Here is a 9,158-nt window from a genome sequence, read left to right as displayed (position 1 = left end):
TCATTTACATTTTAATTTGTATTTTGTGGAAATTGATTTATTGTAGCAACTATTTATTGGTTGTGAATGTAATTTTTTACTTTTGTTTTTTTTTTAGATGACTCAGTCTCTTAGGTGACTGTAGTTGATGTGTCATCTTTTTCTTGGCAGGGCCTGAGCACCAGGGGTGAAGGACTGGTTTTTGGTGGTGGTATTTCCTCACAAGTGTGCAGTGACCATCTCACTGTGTGTGTGCGTGCGTGTGGGTGTACCCAGTGAAGTACACTGATTCACCTATAATGAGTGTGGTCTGATTTATCTGCTTCCTGTATTGGTAAGCTCTAGTCCCTGTCCCTCAACTCGTTCAAGAAAGAGATCTGCAGCTCGTTTGGTTGAAGAATGCTTCTTTATTTATTTTAATATTGTTTTAATGAAGATGTTAATAAAGAGAATTTTGTATGGTTACCTATGTCTCTGACTCTAATTGGTGATACAAACTTGTGTATGCCAGTTGTAGGTGTCCCCCTCTAATTCTTTGGGTGAAACCGCAATGAACTCACACTGAACTCAGACTGAACTCACACTGAACTCACACTGATCTCACACGCCAAACTCACACTGATCTCGCACGCCGAACTCACGCCGAACTCACGCCGAACTCACACCGAACACACACCGAACTCACACTGGTCTACTGAAGTCTTGACTTTGAATGGCTTTAATACAAACTTCAATAAGTCAAAAACATAAAGTCTGTTAGTAGTTTCAAATTAAATCGAATGTTTTTTTGGTGGAAAGTTCAGGAATAGAAAGATGTAATAAGTAAAAAATATTATTGTTGACATTTATAATAATTTTGTTAAAGGGGAATTTATTTTACAGTTTTCTTACTACAAGATGCTTGAGACGTCTTTTGCTATTCTATAGCATGGGACATAATGGATTCTATAGCATGGGACATACTGGATTCTTTAGCATGGGACATTTGATTCTTTAGAATGGGACATACACAAAACCACAAAATATCACCTGCTTAGAGACCCACAAAAAAGATGCCTCACTGTCCATTGTTCATAATGAAAAGACCTGACTCTTCTCACTGATTTGTAATGTAAACATACTGAAAGTGGGTGTGTGTTGTATAGGTTGTGGGTTTGTATCGTCTCTGTGGCTCTGCGGCTGTTAAGAAGGAGCTGCGGGATGCGTTTGAGAAGGACAGTGCGACCATCACTCTCGATGAAGAGCTGTACTGTACCCTGACATCAATGTCATTACAGGTGACAACACTCTCATACACGCAAACACACAAACACACAGGGCTTAAGTTCCTCTGTGTGATGTCAGATTGTTGTGACTGCAGGCATTCTGAAGGATTATCTGCGCGAGCTGCCTTCGCCGCTCATCACACGGACTCTGTATGAGGTGGTGCTGGAGGCCATGTGTGTGAGACCAGCATGCAGGAGCGACGACACACACAGATCACACAACACAGTCACCCTGCTGCAGTGTCTAACTGGACCAGAGAGGGTACTGTATCACTGTGTGGCTGACTGTCTGTCTGTCTGCGTGCCCGAGCGTGTGTGTGTGCGCGTCTCCAAGCGCGTGTGTCCGTACGCCCGTGGGTGAAATTCCGAATGATATTTTATGCTTAATCATAGTACGCCTGTACATACCTTTCATACATGTTGTTGTTATGAGGAACTGGCATTTACAGATTGTATGTTTCTTCTCTCTCTCTCTCTCTCTCTCTCTCTCTCTCTCTCTCTCTCTCTCTCTCTCTCTCTCTCTCTCTTTCTCTCTCTCGTGTGTGTGTGTGTGTATGTGTGTGTGTGTTCACATGTGCACTCTCTCCAGGCCACACTGTCTCTCCTGTTAGATCATCTTAGTCTGCTGGCTTCCTTCAGTGACTGTAATCTGATGACATGTCAGAACCTTGCTGTGTGTTTCGGCCCTGTTTTGCTCACTCCGACACAGGACTCGTGGAAAGGAGCAGGACTGGGGGCTTTCCCATCAGCTCCTGTGGGACATGGACGAAGTTTTACACAGCAGAGCATGGAAATGGCCAGTGCTGTGGACTTCAAGCGGCACATCGAAGCTCTGCATTATCTGCTGCAGCTCTGGCCAAGTGAGTGATTGACAACTCAACATCTTTCACTTTAGTCTTTAACTAAACAGTCGTAAATCACACCTGGACTATAACCCTAAATTTAAATACTTACACACACACACACACACACAACTGCATTTTTCTTGGTGGTCTGTTTTTAGTCCTGGTCAATGACCTGAGGGTTATTAGCTAAAGCATTCTTTAAATACCTCACGCCTGCCAGCAGTAATGGCTGCCGTTTTCATCCTACCACATGCCTCATGTGTCTTGCACACAGCTGGACTTCCAGCTTCTCTTTCCAGCTGTGGAGAATTTGTACAGCAGATCAAGCACAAAATGTGGTGTGTGTGTGTGTTAATATAATTCTACACATTTATATTTGAACAGTAAATACATTACAGCTCTGTTTGTTTGTATTGTTTTATTTCAGTCTTTAATTATCTTCTCATCATGTTCACCTCTTGTACTCAGAGCATAAATGTCAGAGCAAGTTACAAATGTGGGAAATAACTAGATTTTCTTCTTCTTAATGCTTCCCTCCTTTAACAAATAATTTCTACTATAGTCCCAACAGGAAGAGTGACAGATCGGTCACCCTGCCGTTCAGAGGATGAAGAGACTCCTCCTCCTCTCTCCCAGAATTCCCTACAGCTTTGTGGTCAGCGGCCGTTGTTACGCGTGGAGCTGCCGTTACCCCAGGATGTAGCGGTCGTGTCACGTCGAGGGCGTGGCCGTCTGGAAAGCCCACCATGTAACCGCTATGCCGGTGACTGGAGCGTGTGTGGGCGGGACTTTCTGACCAACAACGACGCTGATTATGACGAGGTGGCAGGCAGCGAGAGCGACGAGGACGAGGAGAAGAAAAAAGACTGGGTGTACACGGACGATTTTGCGCTGGACTTTGAAGCGCCATTTACATGCAGACTGAGTCTGAAAGACTTTGATAACCTAATATTAGATCTGGAGCGTGAACTCGCCAAACAGATCAACTTCTGCCTCTGAGCACGGCCTCTACCTAAACCCTGTATCTGCAGTGCAGGTAGGCAATCAGCAGGAAATACACAATTTAAATATGATTGTTGTCTTATGATTAGAGCCACCATTATTAGCTCAGATGGTGTTCATCAGCCAAGACATGATGCGCCTATAAACTTGGAATATGCTTTATTATTATTATTATTATTATTATTATTATTATTATTATTATTATTATTATTATTATTATTATTATTGTGTTTCCTCTGAACCTACAAGGCTAATGTAGCTAAGTAATGGATGCTCCAGTTTAGCGCTGTGAAAATATGCAAACCTTCCAAAAAAAAGCCCTCACATTGCAATAATTTCAGACCGTCATGATTATACGTATCAACTTTTTACTTTCGAGCACACTTATCTTTAGAAAAATGACAACATGACCTGACGGAGCTAAAAACAGTTGTAGCAGCTGCCATCTTATTTCATTAGCAAAATCATCAGCCTCAATTATTAGGTGTGCCACAAAAAATGGGAGGCTTAACGATGCTGACGGATGATTTGGATGATAATACAGTTCACATTTTATTTGTTCTTTAAAAATATGCCATTTTATGAAAATGAATAACATCGAATATTATCCTTTATGCATGTCATCTTCTCGGTGCTACACTGGAGGCTGTAAGTTTTCCCAGTTTATTAGCCTTACTGTAGCTCCAGGAGAAAAACTGAAGAAGCGAGCTGCAGACACCTTCATGTCTTGGCTGATTGGTGAAAGGGATTCAAGCCTGGAGATTGTACATAATTACATAATTAGAGACCTGATGCTAGAAAAATGCACTGCAGATACAGGCATTCATGTGGGCGCTATAATGATGAAGGTCGACGAAAAGCAGCTTCTTCTGCTTTAGTAAGGTGTGAAGTTATATTTAATAGAAAGCCAGACAGGTGTGTGTGAGTGTAGGGCAAGTCAAATCCTGCAGATCCTCAAAAGCACAGAGGTTAGTTTTCATTCCTTAATCAAACACAACACACGATTCATCTACAGACTGAGTAGTAAATGTTGCTTAACGCAGCGCTTGCCAGAGAGCACAAATCATTAGCTCTGTTAAAGCAGGAGCAAATTGGAAGACCTGAGAGCATCATAACTGCATTATTAACCGAAGATAATGTAGATGGTCGTATCGTGTTCCCTTCGGAAGGCAGCTGCTTAGACAGGTGTCCATTTGGAAAGCTCATTAATAAGGTTCATTCATTCATCTTCTACCGCTTATCCGAACTACCTCGGGTCACGGGGAGCCTGTGCCTATCTCAGGCATCATCGGGCATCAAGGCAGGATACACCCTGGACGGAGCGCCAACCCATTTATACAGCTGAGCAGTTGAGGATCAAGGGCCTTGCTCAAGGGCCACGCAATGGCAGCTTTAGTGATCCTGGGATTTGAACTTGAACTTGTAACTTGTAACTTTACTGATTGATTTGAACTTTCAATCAGTAGTCCGACATCTTAATCTCATTTATCAGGATAAGTGAATTGTATTAAACAGGAATTATGAGAAGCAAAAGATTTATTTCTATAGTTAACACGAGCAGATTTGTGAGATTATCCGCATAACTGTTCATTCATTCATTCATTCATCTTCTACCGCTTATCCGAACTACCTCGGGTCACGGGGAGCCTGTGCCTATCTCAGGCATCATCGGGCATCAAGGCAGGATACACCCTGGACGGAGCGCCAACCCATTTATACAGCTGAGCAGTTGAGGATCAAGGGCCTTGCTCAAGGGCCACGCAATGGCAGCTTTAGTGATCCTGGGATTTGAACTTGAACTTGTAACTTGTAACTTTACTGATTGATTTGAACTTTCAATCAGTAGTCCGACATCTTAATCTCATTTATCAGGATAAGTGAATTGTATTAAACAGGAATTATGAGAAGCAAAAGATTTATTTCTATAGTTAACACGAGCAGATTTGTGAGATTATCCGCATAACTGTTCATAAGTGTTATAATTATACGTGATTTATTTCCCTTAGACATTTTTTAAATGTACTATTAATATTATCAAACATCCAAGAGTCAAGTTCTTGTTATCGCTTATATAATAGGAGCTGTAAACAGTCATCCCTTCATCAGCCTTTTTCTCTCTTGGAGTAAATAAGACAAAAATAAATGCAGGTTCTCATGTTACCAAAGAAACACATTGAGAACACGAGCGTGTTAATATAAAATGTGGTGTAAAGCCAAAATATCGAACGTTAGAAGTCTATTCTAACTATTTTTTAACTATTTTATTATTGAGTAAAACTAGCTGCGCTCCCTGTGTGGTAGTGACGAAGTTCTCTCTGTCTGTCATCATTCATACAGCCTAATACCACGAAGATGGTTGAATTCTCTAATCCGATTAGTCAGAAGGTGTGGGTTAATTCTGTACAACAGCGTGATTGGACAGGAGTTCCAGCTGTGAAATAAAAGATAAGTTGATATCGGTTCACTCATCTGAATCTGCTAACAGCTTTCCTTCTGCACAGCCCTGTACAGTATGTGATAGTTTTCACCATCCCTAGGTGCTAGGTGTAGAGCAGATTTAGCTAGTAGGTAGGAACTGGAAGGAAAAAAAATCTCTGAGTGCTTTTGCAGCTGCCTCCTAAAGTAAAAAGTGATCTGAGAGATTTCTGTCATATCCATGAATAAACGAAGTTTCATGTGGGCTTTACAAATTTAGTTTCAGCATTGTAAATGTTTCAGCATTACAAATTCTAAACAATCTTGGTCAGAAGTTACACTTCATTACTGACTTATTTGTGCTATCTACAAATTGTTAGGGCTAAATCTGGACTTTCAATCCCTGACTATTGATTTAAAGCAGCAGGAAAGCCTGTGCAGTGCCTATTTATGCACGTCTCCTTTCCCCTGAAATAAATCCTCCTATCCAGTGTGACCTGCCAGCGGCACTTGAGCCAAATATTGTGTAAAGTTTTCCACTGGGACATTCCGTTACAGGTCCGGTGTTAATGCTCGGGATGCTTTACCCGTTCTGTTCCTGCGTTCAGAAATATTACGTTTTATAAGCATGCTGATGTGTTTCCTGTGCCAAATAGCCCTCAGTGATGCCTTAATGAAAACGCAATCTTCTCTTTAACTTAACTGAAGCCTATTAGCCAACACAAAGACTTCTGAATATTTTGGTCTCTAGTGACGCTCCTAACCTTTGAGCTACCAGGCAGGTGTTTGGATTCCTGTAATAATCAGTATTAGCTGTTTTCAAATAGAAGGATTATTTTCTTAATTTGCACAGTTCACTTAGAAGAAAGAAGACAGAATGAGCAAAAGAAGAATCCATGTATGCAGGATCATTTAGTCTCAAGAACAAGCACAACGTGGATCAGCTAATCAGGATGGACACACACACTATTTTTTAAAAACTTCCAGACCAAAGACACATTTGATGGTTGTTTTGCACTTCTTTATTGCGCATTTGGTTATTTGACATCGCTGCTTACTTGGTCGAGTGCAGTACACGGTGTTGCCGTTGCTGGTGAAGCACTGTTTCTTTATCATTATCATTGGAGCACGGTACATATATTTATCTGACTGTGATTTTAATTAATTAAAAAAAAAGTAAAGATTTAAAAAAAAAAAAAAAAAAGTCTGGTGTTAATGCTCAGGATGCTTTACCCGTTCTGTTCCTGCGTTCAGAAATATTACGTTTTCTAAGCATGCTGATGTGTTTCCTGTGCCAAATAGCCCTCAGTGATGCCTTAATGAAAACGCAATCTTCTCTTTAACTTGACTGAAGCCTATTAGCCAACACAAAGACTTCTGAATATTTTGGTCTCTAGTGACGCCCCTAACCTTTGAGCTACCAGTCAGGTGTTTGGATTCCTGTAATAATCAGTATTAGATGTTTTCAAATAGAAGGATTATTTACTTAATTTGCACAGTTCACTTAGAAGAAAGAAGAAAGAACTAGATTTGTAAAGTTCGTCGAGACAAACTTTGATGTTGGCTTTGACGGTGCAAGTATTCGCAAAGGCCGGTGCTTTTTGGAGGCGAGTGGACATAAGGGTCAGTGTTACTTTTGGAGGCAAGTGGACAGAAAGATTGTGAAAGCTATTGGACCGCTAGGGTGCCAAAACTTTTGGAGGCGAGCGGACATGAGCATGTGACGTGATCCGAATACCCGTGAGGCAGTTCCCCTCATTGTGCTGAGTGTTTTGATATGTCACATGTCCATGTTGTGCAAATTTTTTATTTTGACGTGACGTCACGTGACATGGCCAGAATACACGTGAGGCAGTTCCCCTTATTGTGCTGAGTGTTTTGATATGTCACATGTCCATGTTGTGCAAATTTTTGATTTCGCTTATTTTGGGGGCGCGGCTACACGTGACGTCACGTGACGTGACCAAAATACATGTGGGGCAGTTCCCCTCATTGTGCTGAGTATTTTGATATGTCACATGTCCATGTTGTGCTAATTTTTTATTTTCATGTGATGACACGTGACAACACGTGACGTGACGTGACGTGACCATAACACACGTGAGGCACTTCCCCTCATTGGGCTGAGTGTTTTGATATATGACATGTCCATGTTGTGCTAATTTTTGATTCCGCTTATTTTGGGGGCGGGGCTACACGTGACGTGACCAGAATACACGTGGGGCAGTTCCCCTCATTGTGCTGAGTGTTGTGATATGTCACATGTCCATGTTGTGCAAATTTTTGATTTCGCTTATTTTGGGGGCGGGGCTACACGTGACGTCACGTGACGTGACCAAAATACACGTGGGGCAGTTCCCCTCATTGTGCTGAGTGTTTTGATATGTCACATGTCCATGTTGTGCAAATTTTTGATTTCGCTTATTTTGGGGGCGGGGCTACACGTGACGTCACGTGACGTGACCAAAATACACGTGGGGCAGTTCCCCTCATTGTGCTGAGTGTTTTGATATGTCACATGTCCATGTTGTGCAAATTTTTGATTTCGCTTATTTTGGGGGCGGGGCTATACACGTGACCTCACGTGACGTGACCAGAATACACGTGGGGCAGTTCCCCTCATTGTGCTGAGTGTTTTGATATGTCACATGTCCATGTTGTGCAAATTTTTGATTTTGCTTATTTTGGGGGCGGGGCTATACACGTGACGTCACGTGACGTGACCAAAATACACGTGGGGCAGTTCCCCTCATTGGGCTGAGTGTTTTGATATATGACATGTCCATATTGTGCTCATTTTTGATTTCGCTTATTCTGGGGGCGGGGCTACACGTGACGTCACCAGTATACCCGGTGGGGTGCCAATACTTTTGGCAAAAAGTGGCTACTGAGGGTTTGGACATTTCATGTCAATACTGCAGTCATTATGGGATTCTACTTGTTATTATACTGCATAGAACACAGGAGAGAAGCACGCTGCGTGTGTGAAAGCTTAGAGGAATTTTAGGAATTCCCCATTCAAGTCTATGGGACGTTCCATCGTCGACTACGGGAAAACCGAAAGTTCCGTCGGAACGCCAAGTCCGGAACTTTGTCCGGAGTAACGTCCTAAAGAACCTGTCCGAGTTTGGTGTAAATCGCTCGAAAACTTGCCGAGTTATAAACCTCCAAAGTTTATAATGGAAGTGGATACGAAAAAAGGCCACTTTGAGCTTCCGTACCGGGAATGCCGGAATTCCGATCGCTTAGAAAAGTAGTAGCAACAAACTTCAGACCAGGGTCTATGACATATCCGAATTTGGTGCATGTGGCTCGAAAAGCCCTAGGACGAGTTACTCTTGATAAATTTGTGGCTAAGAATAATAATAATAATAATAATAATAATAATAATAATAATAATAATAATAATAATAAGCTTATAAAGGAAATCAGAATGTTGGCTTCTACAAATCCAACATAATAATAATAATAATAATAATAATAATAATAATAATAATAATAATAATAATAAGCTTATAAAGGAAATCAGAATGTTGGCTTCTACAAAGCCAACATAATAATAATAATAATAATAATAATAATAATAATAATAATAATAATAATAATAATAATAAGCTTATAAAGGAAATCAGAATGTTGGCTTCTACAAAGC

At 41.2% G+C, this 9,158-nt stretch overlaps 1 protein-coding gene across 17 annotated transcripts in view; it reads right to left on the bottom strand.

The window, feature by feature from the left end:
• Positions 1-9,158, bottom strand: part of LOC132861411 (NACHT, LRR and PYD domains-containing protein 12-like) — a 242,043-nt gene that overhangs the window by 148,611 nt on the left and 84,274 nt on the right. The gene's annotated exons all lie outside the window — the stretch shown is intronic.

This window comes from Tachysurus vachellii, chromosome 2 (assembly GCF_030014155.1).
Source record: "Tachysurus vachellii isolate PV-2020 chromosome 2, HZAU_Pvac_v1, whole genome shotgun sequence".
In the NCBI taxonomy this organism is placed as follows: Eukaryota; Metazoa; Chordata; class Actinopteri; order Siluriformes; family Bagridae; genus Tachysurus; species Tachysurus vachellii.
Note: the sequence above shows the minus strand (reverse complement) of the source record. Positions and strands in the feature narration are given on the sequence as shown.